The sequence below is a fragment of the Pseudophryne corroboree genome, chromosome 5, assembly GCF_028390025.1.
Source record: "Pseudophryne corroboree isolate aPseCor3 chromosome 5, aPseCor3.hap2, whole genome shotgun sequence".
Lineage (NCBI taxonomy): Eukaryota > Metazoa > Chordata > Amphibia > Anura > Myobatrachidae > Pseudophryne > Pseudophryne corroboree.
In genome coordinates, this window is record NC_086448.1 from 458,120,048 (window position 1) to 458,139,664 (window position 19,617).

Consider the following 19,617-nt stretch of genomic DNA (forward strand, 5'->3'; position numbering starts at 1 on the left):
GCACTACAGAAACAGGGTAACAAAGAGAAGGGGGGCATAAATTGGCGATATTTATATATTAAGAGCGCATATATAGTAAACAACACCTTCTAGGGTTGTTTATATACATTTATAGCGCTTTTGGTGTGTGCTGGCAAACTCTCCCTCTGTCTCCCCAAAGGGCTAAGGGGTCCTGTCTTCGATTAGAGCATTCCCTGTGTGGCTGCTGTGTGTCGGTACGTGTGTGTCAACATGTATGAGGACGATGTTGGTGTGGAGGCAGAGCAATTGCCGATGATGGTAATGTCACCCCCTAGGGAGTCGACACCGGAATGGATGGCTTTAGTTATGGAATTACGTGATAATGTCAGCACACTACAAAAGTCAGTTGACGAAATAAGACGCCCGGCAAACCAGTTAGTACCGGTTCAGGCGTCTCAGACACCGTCAGGGGCTGTAAAACGTCCTTTACCTCAGTCAGTCGACACGGGTACCGACACAGATGAATCTAGTGTCGACGGTGAAGAAACAAACGTATTTTCCAATAGGGCCACACGTTATATGATCACGGCAATGAAGGAGGCGTTGCAGATCTCTGATACTGCTGGTACCTCAAAAAGGGGTATTATGTGGGGGGTGAAAAAAACTACCTGTATTTTTCCCAGAATCAGAGGAATTGAATGATGTGTGTGATGAAGCGTGGGTTACCCCCGATAGAAAATTGCTAATTTCAAAGAAGTTATTGGCATTATACCCTTTCCCACCAGAGGTTAGGGCGCGCTGGGAAACACCCCCTAAGGTGGATAAGGCGCTCACACGTTTATCAAAGCAAGTGGCGTTGCCGTCTCCTGATACGGCCGCCCTCAAGGATCCAGCAGATAGGAGGCTGGAAACTACACTGAAGAGTATATACACACATACTGGTGTTATACTGCGACCGGCAATAGCCTCAGCCTGGATGTGCAGTGCTGGGGTAGTGTGGTTGGATTCTCTGACTGAAAATATTGAGACCCTGGATAGGGACAGTATTTTATTGACTCTAGAGCAATTAAAGGATGCTTTTCTTTATATGCGAGATGCTCAGAGGGATGTTTGTACTCTAGCATCAAGAGTAAGCGCGATGTCCATATCTGCCAGAAGAAGTTTATGGACGCGACAGTGGTCAGGTGATGAGGATTCCAAGAGGCATATGGAAGTATTGCCATATAAAGGAGAGGATTTGTTTGGGGTCGGTCTTTCGGACCTGGTGACCACGGCAACTGCCGGCAAATCCACCTTTTTACCTCAGACCCCTTCACAACAGAAAAAGACACCGTCTTTTCAGCCGCAGTCCTTTCGCTCCTATAAAAAGCGACCAAAAGGACAGTCTTATCTGCCGAGAGGCAGAGGAAAGGGTAAGAAAGGGCAGCACGCAGCCCCTGCCCAGGAACAAAAGCCCGCCCCGGCTTCTACAAAGCCATCAGCATGACGCTGGGGCTTTACAAGCGGACTCAGGAACGGTGGGGGGTCGACTCAAGATTTTCAGCAATCAATGGGCTCACTCACAAGTAGACCCGTGGGTCCTGCAGATAATATCTCAGGGTTACATGCTGGAGTTCGAAAGGTTTCCCCCTCGCCGGTTCCTAAAGTCTGCTTTACCAACGTCTCCCTCAGAAAGGACGTCGGTTTTGGAAGCCATTCACAAGCTGTATTCTCAGCAGGTGATAGTCAAGGTACCCCTCCTACAACAGGGAAAGGGGTATTATTCCACTCTATTTGTGGTACCGAAAACGGACGGTTCGGTAAGGCCTATTCTAAATCTGAAATCCTTGAACCTGTACATACAGAAATTCAAGTTCAAGATGGAGTCACTCAGGGCAGTGATAGCGAATCTGGAAGAAGGAGACTTCATGGTGTCCTTGGACATAAAAGATGCTTATCTACATGTCCCGATTTACCCCTCACACCAAGGGTATCTCAGGTTCGTGATACAAGACTGTCATTATCAGTTTCAAACGCTGCCGTTTGGTTTGTCCACGGCCCCTCGGGTCTTTACCAGGGTAATGACCGAAATGATGGTTCTTCTACGAAGAAAAGGCGTATTAATTATCCCTTACTTGGACGATCTCCTGATAAGGGCAAAGTCCAGAGAACAGCTGGAAGTCGGTGTGGCGCTAACACAAGTAGTGCTTCAGCAACACGGGTGGATTCTAAATCTTCCAAAATCTCAATTGACCCCGACAACGCATCTGCTGTTCCTGGGTATGATTCTGGACACGGTTCAGAAAAAGGTATTTCTCCCGGAAGAGAAAGCAAGGGAGTTATCCGAACTTGTCAGGAACCTCCTAAAACCAGGAACTGTGTCAGTACATCAATGCACAAGAGTCCTGGGAAAGATGGTGGTTTCGTACGAAGCGATTCCATTCGGCAGATTCCATGCACGGACATTTCAGTGGGATCTGCTGGACAAATGGTCCGGATCGCATCTGCACATGCATCAGCGGATAACACTGTCACCGAGAACAAGGTTGTCTCTCCTGTGGTGGTTGCAGACTGCCCATCTGTTAGTGGGCCGCAGATTCGGCATACAGGACTGGGTCCTGGTGACTACGGATGCCAGCCTACGAGGTTGGGGAGCAGTCACAAAGGGAAGAAACTTCCAGGGCGTGTGGTCAAACCTGGAGACGTCTCTTCACATAAATATACTGGAGCTAAGAGCGATCTACAATGCTCTAAGTCTGGCAAAACCGCTGCTTCAGGGTCAGCCGGTGTTGATCCAGTCCGACAACATCACGGCAGTCGCCCACGTAAACCGACAAGGCGGCACGAGAAGCAGGAGTGCAATGGCAGAAGCTGCAAGGATTCTGCGCTGGGCGGAGAATCATGTCATAGCACTGTCAGCAGTGTTCATCCCGGGAGTGGACAACTGGGAAGCAGATTTCCTCAGCAGACACGACCTTCACCCGGGAGAGTGGGGACTTCATCCAGAAGTTTTCCACATGATTGTGAACCGTTGGGAAAAACCAAAGGTGGACATGATGGCGTCTCGCCTCAACAAAAAATTGGACAGGTATTGCGCCAGGTCAAGAGACCCTCAGGCAATAGCTGTGGACGCTCTGGTAACACCGTGGGTGTACCAGTCAGTGTATGTGTTCCCTCCTCTGCCTCTCATACCAAAGGTACTGAGAATTATACGGAAAAGAGGAGTAAGAACGATACTGGTGGCTCCGGACTGGCCAAGAAAAACTTGGTATCCGGAACTTCAAGAGATGCTCACGGAGGATCCGTGGCCTCTACCTCTAAGAAGGGATCTGCTTCAGCAGGGACCTTGTATGTTCCAAGACTTACCGCGTCTGCGTTTGACGGCATGGCGGTTGAACGCCGGATTCTAAAAGAAAAGGGCATTCCAGAGGAAGTTATTCCTACCTTGATTAAGGCTAGAAAGGAAGTGACTGTACAACATTATCACCGCATTTGGCGAAAATATGTTGCGTGGTGTGAGGCCAAGAAGGCTCCAACGGAAGAATTTCAATTGGGTCGATTCTTACATTTCCTGCAAGCAGGATTGTCTATGGGCCTAAAATTGGGGTCCATTAAAGTTCAAATTTCGGCCTTATCAATTTTCTTCCAGAAGGAATTGGCGTCAGTGCCTGAAGTACAAACTTTTATCAAAGGTGTACTACATATACAACCCCCAATAGTGCCTCCAGTGGCACCGTGGGATTTGAACGTGGTTCTAAATTTTCTCAAATCTCATTGGTTTGAGCCGTTAAAATCGGTAGAATTAAAATACCTTACATGGAAGGTAACCATGCTGTTGGCCCTGGCTTCTGCCAGGAGAGTTTCAGAGTTGGCAGCTTTGTCATACAAGAGCCCATATCTGATATTCCATTCGGACAGGGCAGAATTGAGGACACGTCCTCAATTTCTCCCTAAGGTGGTTTCGGCATTTCACTTAAACCAGCCTATTGTGGTGCCTGCGGCTACTAGCGACTTGGAGGACTCCAAGTTACTGGACGTTGTCAGAGCATTAAAAATATATATTTCAAGGACAGCTGGAGTCAGAAAAACTGACTCGTTGTTTACATTGTATGCACCCAACAAGATGTGTGCTCCTGCGTCTAAACAGACGATTGCACGTTGGATCTGTAGCACAATCCAACTTGCACATTCTGTGGCAGGCGTGCCACAGCCTAAATCTGTAAAGGCCCACTCCACAAGGAAGGTGGGCTCATCTTGGGCGGCTGCCCGAGGGGTCTCGGCATTACAACTTTGCCGAGCAGCTACGTGGTCAGGGGAGAACACGTTTGTAAAATTTTACAAATTTGATACTCTGGCTAAAGAGGACCTGGAGTTTTCTCATTCGGTGCTGCAGAGTCATCCGCACTCTCCCGCCCGTTTGGGAGCTTTGGTATAATCCCCATGGTCCTGACGGAGTCCCCAGCATCCACTAGGACGTTAGAGAAAATAAGAATTTACTTACCGATAATTCTATTTCTCATAGTCCGTAGTGGATGCTGGGCGCCCATCCCAAGTGCGGATTGTCTGCAATGCTTGTACATAGTTATTGTTACAAAATCGGGTTATTACTGTTGTTGTGAGCCATCTTTTCAGAGGCTACTTCGTTTTGTTATCATACTGTTAACTGGGTTCAGATCACAAGTTGTACGGTGTGATTGGTGTGGCTGGTATGAGTCTTACCCGGGATTCAAGATCCTTCCTTATTGTGTACGCTCGTCCGGGCACAGTACCTAACTGAGGCTTGGAGGAGGGTCATAGGGGGAGGAGCCAGTACGCACCATGTGACCTAAAAGCTTTTTTAGATGTGCCCTGTCTCCTGCGGAGCCCGCTATTCCCCATGGTCCTGACGGAGTCCCCAGCATCCACTACGGACTATGAGAAATAGAATTATCGGTAAGTAAATTCTTATTTTTTCTTGGGCGGATGCCCGAGGAGTCTAGACGGTTCAACTTTGCAGAGCGGATTTTTGGTCGGGATCAAACGCTTTTGCTATGCTCTATGTGTTTGATACCATGATTGTTGGGGACCTTTTTGTTTGCTCATCCGGTGCTGCAGAGTCGTCCGCACTCTCCCGCCCGTTTTGGAGCTTTGGTATGAGACGTATGAGAAAATAGGATTTTGGTACCTACCGGTAAATCCTTTTCTCTTAGTCCGTAGAGGATGCTGGGCGCCCGTCCCAGTGCGTACGGGGTCTGCAGTTAGTGTTTTGGTTACACCCTGGTGGGGTGTCTTCTCTGTCAGGCGGCTGCTACCGTTTTTTTCATGCCATGGCATGCGGGGTCTTATTTTTGCTTATGTAGACACACGGGTTGTGTTGCATATTCTCTCAGCATGTGGCTGTGGTTTGTTCATGCTGTGGGCTGGTATTCTACTGAATGCCATGTTCTACGGTGTGTTTGAGGTGTGAGCTGGTAGGACACTCACCGTGTTTATAACCATAAATTCTTTCCTCGAAATGTCCATCTCTCCTGGGCACAGTTTTCTAACTGAGGTCTGGAGGAGGGGCATAGAGGGAGGAGCCAGTGCACACCCAGTTTAAGTCTTTATAGTGTACCCAGGCTCCTGCGGATCTGTCTATACCCCATGGTCCTTTTGGAGTCCCCAGCATCCTCTATGGACTAAGAGAAAAGGATTTACCGGTAGGTACCAAAATCCTATTTTTTTTTTTTTTTATGGTCTGTACCGATTTTTGGCTCTCCAAACTTCCATTGAAAGTATAGAAAAAGGGGGTGGCCAAGTCCCCTTTATAGGTGGCCACGCCCATTTTCTAATTTGTACCTATGTTTATGTGTAAAATGTTGGAGCGTATGGAATTCAGGTTCACAAAGAGAAATTCACAGCATCTGGTTACCATGGTAATCTCATATACTGCAGTGGAAAGCTAAAAATGGTTCTAGTGCTAAAATAAATCCGCTTCTGTGGATGCACACTAACTCAAACCATAATATTCACAAATCAAAATATCCCCAAAGTAAGCAATGTGCAGGTAATCTTTCACTACGCTACAAAAAGCTTGTAAGATTGTCTTTAAAGACTGTAAAGGCCACCATACAATAGTTTGATTTGGCCCTTTTCTGCACGATTTTGACCCTTTGGGCCGATAAATCACGTGAAAAGTGTCAAATAGTATGTAATTTATGGATTACATGCGTAATCCCGCCGGGCGGGATACTGACTGTCCGTATCCTGACAGTGGCATCCCGCCCGGCAGAATGCTGGCAGCGGGCCAAGCGTTGCAAGTCCCCTTGCGGGCTCGCTGAGCACGTCACGCTGCAGGCTCTGTGGCGAGGTTCTGTTCCCACTCTATGGGTTTCGTGGACACCAACGAGTGGAAATAGCCCCTGTGCACCGGTATTCCAGCTGGCAGCATTGCTGGCTGTTGGAATTCCAGCATCGTCATCCTGACGGCTGGGATCCTGACAGCCGGCAAATTGAACGTATCCTGTTATTAACTTCTGATTCCGATCCGATGCGTGGTCCCGCATGCGTTGGATAAGATCTGGAGATTGTCACTGGGGGGTGTTAAACATACTCATATACACACACACTACACTACACTACACTACACTAATTAAGCTTGTTGGAAACTTCCAGTTGCTCAATTAGCCCTCAGGGTGGGTGCCACCGAGGTTCCAGAGCAAGTCCTGATGATTTTTCCTAAAAATAATGATTTTAGGAAAAATGAGACTTGCTCTGGAAATGTGATAAAAGACGCTGCAATTTCTATAGAAATCACTGCGCCTCTGTTTCTGTACTCAAATTTAATAGTACTGCAGAGTTTTTAGAATCCCCCCCCCCCCACCCCCCATAGTCTTTAAGTTGTTGAGCATGATGGGATTTGTAGTTCATGACCTATACCATTAAAGCACGCAACCGATTTAAAAAATATTGATTATGACCTCCTCCTTTAATCATCAGTAGAAACAAACAGGAAATTCCTGTTGGCTGTTTATTTTTTTGTATAAGTGAGTATAGAACTATTAATAGCAATGTTTTTTTGTGTATGCAAACATTATCTGTTAGATAGCTCAGCATTTCAGTGTTTATAATTCATAGGAGAAGTATCACTTTGTTATGGGAAAATATGTTGTCGGGCTGTTGAAGATAAATAAAATGCCTATCCCTTAAACTCACATATTAGTGTCTGAAGTCCTAGCGTAATTATATGCTTGAGTCGTTGAAGTAAATATTTCCATATAATGACGTTATATATAGTACATGGTAAAGAAGTAATTATTGTATTCTTTGTTAATGAACACAGATGCTGCTAACCTAGTGGTTGCCAAACTGGGTACTGTAGTAGGGGTGCCAGGGGTTTGTGGTCCATGTGCGCACGGAGGGGTCCAGGTGGCAGGAGTGTTGAATGATCAGGGCCACCGGCAGATGTGCACGAAGGACAGACCCGACGGCGCTTTTTTTAATTCAATGCTGGCCTTTAGCCAATCAGAGCTCGTGGACCCGCAACCAATTAGTAACTGCCAGGTGGAAGCTCCTGATTGGCTGCGGCTCCGATTGGCTCATGGCCAGCATTGAATTCAAAATAGCTCTACCAAGTCTGTCTCTCTCTCATTCTTGTCTGATAGTGGTGCAGATCAATCAGCACTCCTGCCACTCTGCTCCCTTCAATGTGCACATGGATCACCAACCATTGGCGCCACGGCACCCAGTTTGGCAACCACTACTGCTGGTGCCGAGATTTGTAAGCTGTGGGGGCTACAGGTGGAGCGGAAGTGTGTGTGTATAGAGGGGGGCTGCCTATTTTTTCTGTCCAGGGCCCTATAAATTCTGTTGGCAGCCCTGGGTCCAGGACCAAATAAAATTAGTTCTGGTCAATGTTATAGACAAAACCAGAGCTGGTGGCTACCAGTCATAACGTATGTGGACAAACAGAAATGTATCCATCATCACATACCTGAACCTACTATAAAGGTGGGTACACACTAATAGATATATCTGCAGACCAATTGATCTGCAGATATATCTATGGACAGATCGGGCAGTGTGTTGAGCATACACACTGCCCGATCCGTAGGGGACTGACGTCATGTACACACCCGCCCCAGTTCAGCTGTCAATCACCGCCGGCCACCGCAGCATGTGTACGGGTAGTCGGCCGACCGCCTGTACACACACAGCGATGCGCCAGTATATCAGTAGATATATTGGGCGTCGGCTGTGCTGCGGGGCCGACGCGATACGTCTGTGAACGACGGAGTTCACAGACTTATCGGCCGTACACAGTGGCCGACGGTCCCGCAATATATCGGCCGTTCAAGAGAACGGCCGATATATCGGCCAGTGTGTATGGGCCTTAAGGTTGACAGGTAAGCACATTTTGCCTAATTTTAATATGTTTTTAATGAATGTCTCAGTAAGAAACTTTTGGCCTAGGGGTGCAATAAAAAATGCTGATACTCTGTCACAGTGATTTATGAAGTTTAGGAAGCAATTAATGTCTTCCTTGTAACCTCCCAAACATACAATCACTTCAGTCATTCATCATAGATTTCATCAGTTTTGGCAAAGACAAAAAAAATATGTAGTGCATACTGACTGGAATCTAGTTTTTACTTACTGAGAACATGTCATAATCCTGTCAGTTATTGTTATTGAAAAATTGTTGCTTGTATTTTACTATAGATCTCATCTTTTGTTAGAACTCTTAACAGGTTTACATATAGAGATATTAAAACTGATTATCATGTTAATGACCAAAATTCCTTGAAGGAATCAATTGCTTTTTTTTGCGTTACTAAGTAAAGAGGTTTTATTTGTTCATAGTAGAGAGATCTATAAATGCCCTCTGTTTCATTTGCAGTGTGGGGCTTTTCAGTTTTTTTTGGGTAATTCAGACTGCATCGCTGCAGCGGCAGTGATCGCAGTCTGAATTACTTTGTGGAGTGTGCACGCGCAGCGGCCACACTGCGCACCCTGGGAGCCCTGATTGACAGGCAGAGGTGGTCACGGAGAGGGAGGGGGCGTGCCAACGCATTAGAATGCCGTTGGCGGGGCGTGGTCCGGACAACGGAGGCGTGTCCAGCCCATTGGGGGTGTGGGCTGCGGCACTTTGACTGCAGCAGCCGATGTGACTCGGGATGCAGCGGGTAGCTGCCTGCCAGGGCGCAGGTGCTGCGCTTGCAGGGGAGCTACTCAGCAGGTACAAATGCAATGCTTTTGTACCTGTGCGGGGGAGGGGGGGGGGGCTGACATGCGGGGCAGACTAGCTCTGTGCTGGGCGCTCCCCCGCATGTCTTTGAAATTGATCGTAGTTGTGCTAAATTTAGCACATCTACGATCAGATCTGAATTAGGCCCTTTGTTTTTTAAATATTCACTCATTAAACATCAGCGCATCTCTGCCATCGATGGTGGAGAAACATTGAACTTGGCTGTATGTGGCAAAAATATTAACCATGCCTATTCATAGAAGATTATTCCAAATGTGCACTGCTAGAACCTCCCAGTATCATAGTTATCATGGTGTATATGTGATTTAAATCAGTGGCTCTGGATGCATAGTTGTGCTTAAGGATCATAAAACTATGGGGGAGATTTTTCAAAGCTAGAAAAAAGATAAGTCGAGAGAGGTTACTAACCAATCAGCTTCTGTCATTTTACAGGCTGTGTTGAAAAATGAGTTAGGAACTGATTGGTTGGTACTTTATCTCTCTCCAAGCTTTGATTCATTTCCCCCCTTTTCTCCACCCACTAGTCCTTGAACAAGGACTGAAATACTTTTTTTTTTTTTCTTCAAGCAATAATCAGTTATTGAAGTGATATGTAATAATTTTTTCTCGTGCTGCAATGATAAACAGCCCTTTAGCAAAAGCAAAATTCCTTAAATCATATTTATTATAATTGATGAATTTTCCATGTTCATATAATGTAGATTGTGTGCGGAACATACCGTTGTATCCTATGTAGCTCATGACCAACATTCCACCTTAATTGGCAGCAAGTAAAAGTGAAATATATAGCTCCATCCTTCTTGCTTTCTTTATAATTAATGATGATAATAATAATGACCACTTTATACAGCGCTTTTTTCCATTAGTGCTCAAGGTGTTTTACAGAAACCATGAACATACTTCCTAGGTTTATATTTGCATAAACTGCAAAAACCACGTGGACAATGCAGATGTGAGGCAGCCATTTTGGGACATTAGTTACAATGATTATTAATCCTACCCACAAAGTATCCAGACATTTTAAACGCACTGCTTAGGATTATGAAGGCTTATTATACTGAGAAGAACAGGCAATGTCTGGAAGAGTTGATACACACAGGGCCTGATTCTGAGGTGTACTCAAAAGCATCCGCAGCTGCATCAATTAGTTGTCACTAATCTGCCACGTTATGCAAATACTGCTACAAAGTCCTTCCCCATGTGTAGATCCGTGCTTTGAATGTGCAAGAATTGAGAAGTCTACTAGCGTCTGTGCACGCAGTAACACCGAAACTGGACAGGCCCTATGGCAGGTGTAGTTTCACCATACATGTGTGCCTTCCCATGTGTCTGGTCAGGCATCTTTGTACACACACCTGTGACACTCTCATAGCATGCTTATATCATGAACCATCTCCATCTGTGTGCTGAGACACCTCCCTATCAATGCACAGGAATGTCCAATATATGTTTTCAATACATTTCTCCCCGAGTGTGCCTGAAATTACATTTGTAACTTTGCACAGACACTCTCAGGACGCATGCGCAATGACAAAATTTCTCTAACGTCCTAGAGGATGCTGGGACTCCGTAAGGACCATGGGGAATAGACGGGCTCCGCAGGAGGCATGGGCACTTTAAGAAAGACTTTGGACTCTGGTTGTGCACTGGCTCCTCCCTCTATGCCCCTCCTCCAGACCCCAGTTTTAGACTGTGCCCAGAGGAGAATGGGTGCACTGCAGGGAGCTCTCCTAAGTTTCCTGCTTAGAAAGCATTTTTGTTAGGATTTTTTTTCTCTTTTTCAGGGAGCACTGCTGGCAACAGGCTCCCTGCATCGAGGGACTGAGGAGAGAGGAGCAGACCTACTTAAATGATAGGCTCTGCTTCCTCGGCTACTGCACACCATTTGCTCCAGAGGGAGTGAACACAGGTTCGTCCTGGGCGTTCACCCCAGAGCCGCGCCGCCGTTCTCCTCACAGAGCCAGAAGAAACGAAGACAGAAGACGTCTCAGGCGGCAGAAGCCTTCGGTGCTTCACTGAGGTAACACACAGCACCGCAGCTGTGCGTCATTGCTCCCATACACCTCACACACTCCGGTCACTGTAAGGGTGCAGGGGGGGCGCCCTGGGCAGCAATAAAACACCTCTCCTATGGCAAAAGTCTATATACATGTACAGGTGGGCACTGTACATGTATATAAAAGAGCCCCCACCATTTTTTTGTAAGTTTGAGCGGGACAGAAGCCCGCCGCCGAGGGGGCGGGGCTTCTCCCTCAACACTCACCAGCGCCATTTTCTCTCCACAGCACCGCTGAGAGGAAGCTCCCCGGACTCTCCCCTGCTTGACACACGGTGAAAGGGGGTTTTAAAGTAGAGGGGGGGCACATGATTGGCGTTTATACATTAAGCAGCGCTACTGGGTAAACAATCTGTGTTTTTCTCCAGGGTTATATAGCGCTGGGGTGTGTGCTGGCATACTCTCTCTTTCTGTCTCTCCATGGGGCCTCAGGGGGAACCTGTCTTCAGAAAAGAGATTCCCTGTGTGTGTGAAGTGTGTCGATACGTGTGTGTCGACATGTTTGACAAGGAAGGCTCACCTAAGGAGGAGGGGGAGTGCATGATGGTCAGGTCACCGTCGGCAACGCTGACCCCGGACTGGGTGGATATGTGGAATGTCTTGAATGCAAATGTAAATTTACTGCATAAACAATTAGACAAGGCTGAAGCTAGGGATCAGTCAGGTAGTCAGACCATGCCTGTCCCTGTGGCACCAGGACCTTCGGGGTCTCAAAAACGCACCATATTCCAGATCACTGACACAGATACCGACACAGATACTGACTCTAGTGTCGACTGAGGATGCAAAATTACAGCCAAAGGTGGCGAAAGGTATTCGTTACATGATTTTCTCTAACGTCCTAGTGGATGCTGGGACTCCGTCAGGACCACGGGGGGATAGCGGGCTCCGCAGGAGACAGGGCACATCTAAATAAAGCTTTTAGGATCACATGGTGCGTACTGGCTCCTCCCCCTATGACCCTCCTCCAAGCCTCAGTTAGGTTTTTGTGCCCGTCCGAGAAGGGTGCAATCTAGGTGGCTCTCCTAAAGAGCTGCTTAGAAAAAGTTTTTTTTAGGTTTAAATCTCAGTGAATCCTGCTGGCAACAGGATCACTGCATCGAGGGACTTAGGGGAGAGATTTCCAACTCACCTGCGTGCAGGATGGATTGGAGTCTTAGGCTACTGGACACTTAGCTCCAGAGGGAGTCGGAACACAGGTCCTCCTGGGGTTCGGCCCGGAGCCGCGCCGCCGATCCCCCTTACAGACGCTGAAGACGGAGGTCCGGAAAGCAGGCGGCAGAAGACTCCTCAGTCTTCATGAAGGTAGCGCACAGCACTGCAGCTGTGCGCCATTGTTGCTACACGTCTCACTGATTCAGTCACGGAGGGTGCAGGGCGCTGCTGGGGGCGCCCTGGGCAGCAATATTAAATACCTTTAGTGGCAAAATAAATACATCACATATAGCCATTAAGGCTATATGTATGTATTTAACCCAGGCCAGTTTTCTTAAAACCCGGGAGAAAAGCCGCCGAAAAAGGGGCGGAGCTTATTCTCCTCAGCACTCAGCGCCATTTTCCTGCTCAGCTCCGCTGGTGAGGAAGGCTCCCAGGACTCTCCCCTGCACTGCACTACAGAAACAGGGTAACAAAGAGAAGGGGGGCATAATTTGGCGATATTGATATATTAAAAGCGCTTATATCAAAAACAACACCTTCTAGGGTTGTTTATATACATTTATAGCGTTTTTGGTGTGTGCTGGCAAACTCTTCCCTCTGTCTCCCCAAAGGGCTAAGAGGGTCCTGTCTTCGATTAGAGCATTCCCTGTGTGGCTGCTGTGTGTCGGTACGTGTGTGTCGACATGTATGAGGACGATGTTGGTGTGGAGGCAGAGCAATTGCCGGTAATGGTGATGTCACCCCCTAGGGAGTCGACACCGGAATGTATGGCTTTAGTTATGGAATTACGTGATAATGTTAGCACATTACAAAAGTCAGTTGACGAAATGAGACGGCCGGAAAACCAGTTAGTACCGGCTCAGGCGTCTCAGACACCGTCAGGGGCTGTAAAACGTCCCTTACCTCAGTCAGTCGACACGGGTACCGACACAGATGAATCTAGTGTCGACGGTGAAGAAACAAACGTATTTTCCAATAGGGCCACACGTTATATGATCACGGCAATGAAGGAGGCTTTGCAGATCTCTGATACTGCTGGTACCTCAAAAAGGGGTATTATGTGGGGGGTGAAAAAAAACTACCTGTAGCTTTTCCAGAATCAGAGGAATTGAATGACGTGTGTGACGAAGCGTGGGTTAACCCAGATAGAAAACTGCTAATTTCAAAGAAGTTATTGGCATTATACCCTTTCCCACCAGAGGTTAGGGCGCGCTGGGAAACACCCCCTAGGGTGGATAAGGCGCTCACACGTTTATCAAAGCAAGTGGCGTTGCCGTCTCCTGATACGGCCGCCCTCAAGGATCCAGCAGATAGGAGGCTGGAAACTACACTGAAGAGTATATACACACATACTGGTGTTATACTGCGACCGGCAATAGCCTCAGCCTGGATGTGCAGTGCTGGGGTAGTGTGGTTGGATTCTCTGACTGAAAATATTGATACCCTGGATAGGGACAGTATTTTATTGACTCTAGAGCAATTAAAGGATGCTTTTCTTTATATGCGAGATGCTCAGAGGGATATTTGTACTCTAGCATCAAGAGTAAGCGCGATGTCCATATCTGCCAGAAGAAGTTTATGGACGCGACAGTGGTCAGGTGATGCGGATTCCAAAAGGCATATGGAAGTATTGCCATATAAAGGAGAGGAATTATTTGGGGTCTGTCTTTCGGACCTGGTGGCCACGGCAACTGCCGGCAAATCCACTTTTTTACCTCAGACCCCCTCCCAACAGAAAAAGACACCGTCTTTTCAGCCGCAGTCCTTTCGCTCTTATAAAAACAAGCGACCAAAAGGACAGTCTTATCTGCCGCGAGGCAGAGGAAAAGGTAAGAGAGGGCAGCAAGCAGCCCCTGCCCAGGACCAGAAGCCCGCCCCGGGTTCTACAAAGCCATCAGCATGACGCTGGGGCTTTACAAGCGGACTCAGGAGCGGTGGGGGGTCGACTCAAGATTTTCAGCAATCAGTGGGCTCGCTCACAAGTGGACCCGTGGATCCTGCAGATAATATCTCAGGGTTACATGTTGGAGTTCGAAAGGTCTCCCCCTCGCCGGTTCCTAAAGTCTGCTTTACCAACGTCTCCCTCAGAAAGGACGTCGGTTTTGGAAGCCATTCACAAGCTGTATTCTCAGCAGGTGATAGTCAAGGTACCCCTCCTACAACAGGGAAAGGGGTATTATTCCACACTATTTGTGGTACCGAAGCCGGACGGTTCGGTAAGACCTATTCTAAACCTGAAATCCTTGAACCTGTACATACAGAAATTCAAGTTCAAGATGGAGTCACTCAGAGCAGTGATAGCGAATCTGGAAGAAGGGGACTTCATGGTGTCCCTGGACATAAAAGATGCTTATCTGCATGTCCCAATTTACCCCTCACACCAAGGGTATCTCAGGTTCATGATACAAGACTGTCATTATCAGTTTCAAACGCTGCCGTTTGGTTTGTCCACGGCCCCTCGGGTCTTTACCAAGGTAATGACCGAAATGATGGTTCTTCTACGAAGAAAAGGCGTATTAATTATCCCTTACTTGGACGATCTCCTGATAAGGGCAAAGTCCAGAGAACAGCTGGAAGTCGGTGTAGCACTAACCCAGGTAGTGCTTCAGCAACACGGGTGGATTCTGAATCTTCCAAAATCTCAGTTGACCCCGACAACTCGTCTGCTGTTCCTGGGAATGATTCTGGACACGGTTCAGAAAAAGGTGTTTCTCCCGGAGGAGAAAGCAAGGGAGTTATCCGAACTTGTCAGGAACCTCCTAAAACCAGGAACTGTGTCAGTACATCAATGCACAAGAGTCCTGGGAAAGATGGTGGCTTCTTACGAAGCGATTCCATTCGGCAGATTCCATGCACGGACATTTCAGTGGGATCTGCTGGACAAATGGTCCGGATCGCATCTGCACATGCATCAGCGGATAACACTGTCACCGAGAACAAGGTTGTCTCTCCTGTGGTGGTTGCAGAGTGCCCATCTGTTAGAGGGCCGCAGATTCGGCATACAGGACTGGGTCCTGGTGACTACGGATGCCAGCCTACGAGGCTGGGGAGCAGTCACACAGGGAAGAAACTTCCAGGGCGTGTGGTCAAACCTGGAGACGTCCCTTCACATAAATATACTGGAGCTAAGAGCGATCTACAATGCTCTAAGCCTGGCAAAATCGCTGCTTCAGGGTCAGCCGGTGTTGATCCAGTCGGACAACATCACGGCAGTCGCCCACGTAAACCGACAAGGCGGCACGAGAAGCAGAAGAGCAATGACAAAAGCTGCAAGGATTCTGCGCTGGGCGGAGAATCATGTCATAGCACTGTCAGCAGTGTTCATCCCGGGAGTGGACAACTGGGAAGCAGACTTCCTCAGCAGACACGACCTTCACCCGGGAGAGTGGGGACTTCATCCAGAAGTCTTCCACATGATTGTGAACCGTTGGGAAAAACCAAAGGTGGACATGATGGCGTCTCGCCTCAACAAAAAATTGGACAGATATTGCGCCAGGTCAAGAGACCCTCAGGCAATAGCTGTGGACGCTCTGGTAACACCGTGGGTGTACCAGTCAGTGTATGTGTTCCCTCCTCTGCCTCTCATACCAAAGGTACTGAGAATTATACGGAAAAGAGGAGTAAGAACAATACTGGTGGCTCCGGACTGGCCAAGAAGAACTTGGTATCCGGAACTTCAAGAGATGCTCACGGAGGATCCGTGGCCTCTACCTCTAAGAAGGGATCTGCTTCAGCAGGGACCTTGTATGTTCCAAGACTTACCGCGTCTGCGTTTGACGGCATGGCGGTTGAACGCCGGATTCTAAAAGAAAAGGGCATTCCAGAGGAAGTTATTCCTACCTTGATTAAGGCTAGAAAGGAAGTGACTGTACAACATTATCACCGCATTTGGCGGAAATATGTTGCGTGGTGTGAGGCCAAGAAGGCTCCAACGGAAGAATTTCAATTGGGTCGATTCTTACATTTCCTGCAAGCAGGATTGTCTATGGGCCTAAAATTGGGGTCCATTAAAGTTTAAATTTCGGCCTTATCAATCTTCTTCCAGAAGGAATTGGCATCAGTGCCTGAAGTACAAACTTTTGTCAAAGGTGTACTACATATACAACCCCCAATAGTGCCTCCAGTGGCACCGTGGGATTTGAATGTAGTTTTGAATTTTCTCAAATCTCATTGGTTTGAGCCTCTAAAATCGGTAGATTTAAAATACCTTACATGGAAGGTAACCATGCTATTGGCCCTGGCTTCAGCCAGGAGAGTTTCAGAGTTGGCGGCTTTATCATACAAAAGCCCATATCTGATTTTCCATTCGGACAGGGCAGAACTGCGGACACGTCCTCATTTTCTCCCTAAGGTGGTTTCGGCTTTTCACTTGAACCAGCCTATTGTGGTGCCTGCGGCTACTAGCGACTTGGAGGACTCCAAGTTACTGGACGTTGTCAGAGCATTAAAAATATATATTTCAAGGACAGCTGGAGTCAGAAAATCTGACTCGTTGTTTATATTGTATGCACCCAACAAGATGGGTGCTCCTGCGTCTAAACAGACGATTGCACGTTGGATCTGTAGCACAATCCAACTTGCACATTCTGTGGCAGGCCTGCCACAGCCTAAATCTGTAAAGGCCCACTCCACAAGGAAAGTGGGCTCATCTTGGGCGGCTGCCCGAGGGGTCTCGGCATTACAACTTTGCCGAGCAGCTACGTGGTCAGGGGAGAACACGTTTGTAAAATTTTACAAATTTGATACTCTGGCTAAGGAGGACCTGGAGTTCTCTCATTCGGTGCTGCAGAGTCATCCGCACTCTCCCGCCCGTTTGGGAGCTTTGGTATAATCCCCATGGTCCTGACGGAGTCCCAGCATCCACTAGGACGTTAGAGAAAATAAGAATTTACTTACCGATAATTCTATTTCTCATAGTCCGTAGTGGATGCTGGGCGCCCATCCCAAGTGCGGATTGTCTGCAATACTTGTACATAGTTATTGTTACAAAGATCGGGTTATTACTATTGTTGTGAGCCATCTTTTCAGAGGCTACTTCGTTTTTTGTTATCATACTGTTAACTGGGTTCAGATCACAAGTTGTACGGTGTGATTGGTGTGGCTGGTATGAGTCTTACCCGGGATTCAAGATCCTTCCTTATTGTGTACGCTCGTCCGGGCACGGTACCTAACTGAGGCTTGGAGGAGGGTCATAGTGGGAGGAGCCAGTACGCACCATGTGATCCTAAAAGCTTTATTTAGATGTGCCCTGTCTCCTGCGGAGCCCGCTATCCCCCCGTGGTCCTGACGGAGTCCCAGCATCCACTACGGACTATGAGAAATAGAATTATCGGTAAGTAAATTCTTATTATTGCCATTAAAGAGGTTTTGCATATCACTGAGGAACCCCCTGTCCCTGACACGATGGTACACATGTAAAAAGGGAAAAAGCCTGAGGTCACTTTTCCGTCCTCATTTGAACTAAGCGACTTGTGCGAAAAGGCTTGGGAATCTCCAGATAGGAGACTACAAGTTCCCAAAAGGATTCTTATGGCGTATCCCTTTCCACAAAAGGACAGGATACGATGGGAATCTTCGCCGAAGGTAGACAAGGCGCTGACACGCTTATCCAAAAAGGTGGCACTGCCTTCTCAGGATACAGCTTCCCTCAAGGATCCTGCTGATCGTAAGCAGGAGGTTACCATGAAGCACATTTACACACATTCCGGTACTATCGTTAGACCGGCTATGGCATCGGCCTGGGTGTGTAGTGCTGTCGCAGCATGGACAGATTCCTTATCTACGGAACTTGACACCCTAGATAAGGATACCATTCTAATGACCCTAGAGCATATCAAAGATGCTGCTTTATATATGAGGGATGCTCAAAGAGACATTTGTTTACTAAGCTCCAGAATAAATGCTATGTCTATTTCTGCTAGGCGACTCCTGTGGACCCGACAGTGGACGGGGGATGCCAACTCAAAGCGGCATATGGAGTCGTTGCCTTACAAGGGGGAGGAGTTGTTTGGAGAAGGCCTCTCGGACCTTGTCTCTACTGCTACGGCCGGTAAATCGAAATTCATACCTTATGTCCCCCCGCAGCATACTAAAAAGGCACCTCATTATCAAATGCAGTCCTTTCGTTCCAATAAAAGCAAGAAGGTACGGGGATCGTCCTTCCTTGCCAGAGGAAAAGGCAAGGGAAAAAAGCTGCATGCAGCTAGTTCCCAGGAGCAGAAGTCCTCCCCTACATCTGCAAAGTCCACCGCATGACGCTGCGGCTTCCCGGGGGGAGTCAGCTCAAGTGGGGGCACGTCTTCGATTTTTCAGCCAGGTCTGGGTTCACTCACAGGTGGATCCCTGGGCTATAGAGATTGTTTCTCAGGGTTACAGGCTGGAATTCGAAGACTTGCCTCCTCGCCGGTTTTTCAAATCGGCTCTGCCAGCTTCCCCGTCAGAGAGGGAGTTAGTGTTGACAGCAATTAAAAAATTGTATCTTCAACAGGTGATAGTCAAGGTTCCTCTTCTCCAGCAAGGAAAGGGGTATTACTCAACCCTGTTTGTGGTCCCGAAACCGGACGGTTCGGTCAGGCCCATTTTGAATCTAAAATCCCTGAACTTGTACTTGAGAAAGTTCAAGATGGAATCGCTCAGAGCGGTCATCGCCAGCCTGGAGGTGGGGGGGGGATTGGACATAAAGGATGCATACCTTCATGTTCCGATTTAACCTCCTCACCAGGCGTTCCTGAGATTTGCAGTACAGGACTGTCATTACCAATTTCAGACGTTGCCGTTGGGCTTTCCACAGCCCCGAGAATTTTCACCAAGGTAATGGCGGAAATGATGGTGCTCCTGCGCAAACAGGGTGTCACAATTATCCCATACTTGGACGATCTCCTTATAAAGGCGAGATCTCGGGAGAAGTTGCTGGACAGCGTGTCGCTGTCGGTGAGGATGTTGCAGGGGCACGGCTGGATTCTCAATATACCAAAGTCCCAGCTAGTCCCTACAACGCGCCTGACCTTTCTGGGTCTGATTCTAGACACAGATCAGAACAAGTTTTTCTTCTGATGGAAAAGGCTCAGGAGCTCATAGCCCTGGTCAGGAACCTATTACAGCTACAAAAGGTTTCAGTGCATCACTGCAGCCGTGTCCTGGGGAAGATGGTGGCATCGTACGAGGCCATCCCCTTCGGAAGGTTCCATGCGAGGACCTTTCAATGGGATCTATTGGACAAATGGTCCGGGTCCCATTT

At 47.8% G+C, this 19,617-nt stretch overlaps 1 protein-coding gene across 1 annotated transcript in view; it reads left to right on the top strand.

The window, feature by feature from the left end:
- Window positions 1-19,617, top strand: part of LPCAT1 (lysophosphatidylcholine acyltransferase 1) — a 275,186-nt gene that overhangs the window by 39,771 nt on the left and 215,798 nt on the right. The gene's annotated exons all lie outside the window — the stretch shown is intronic.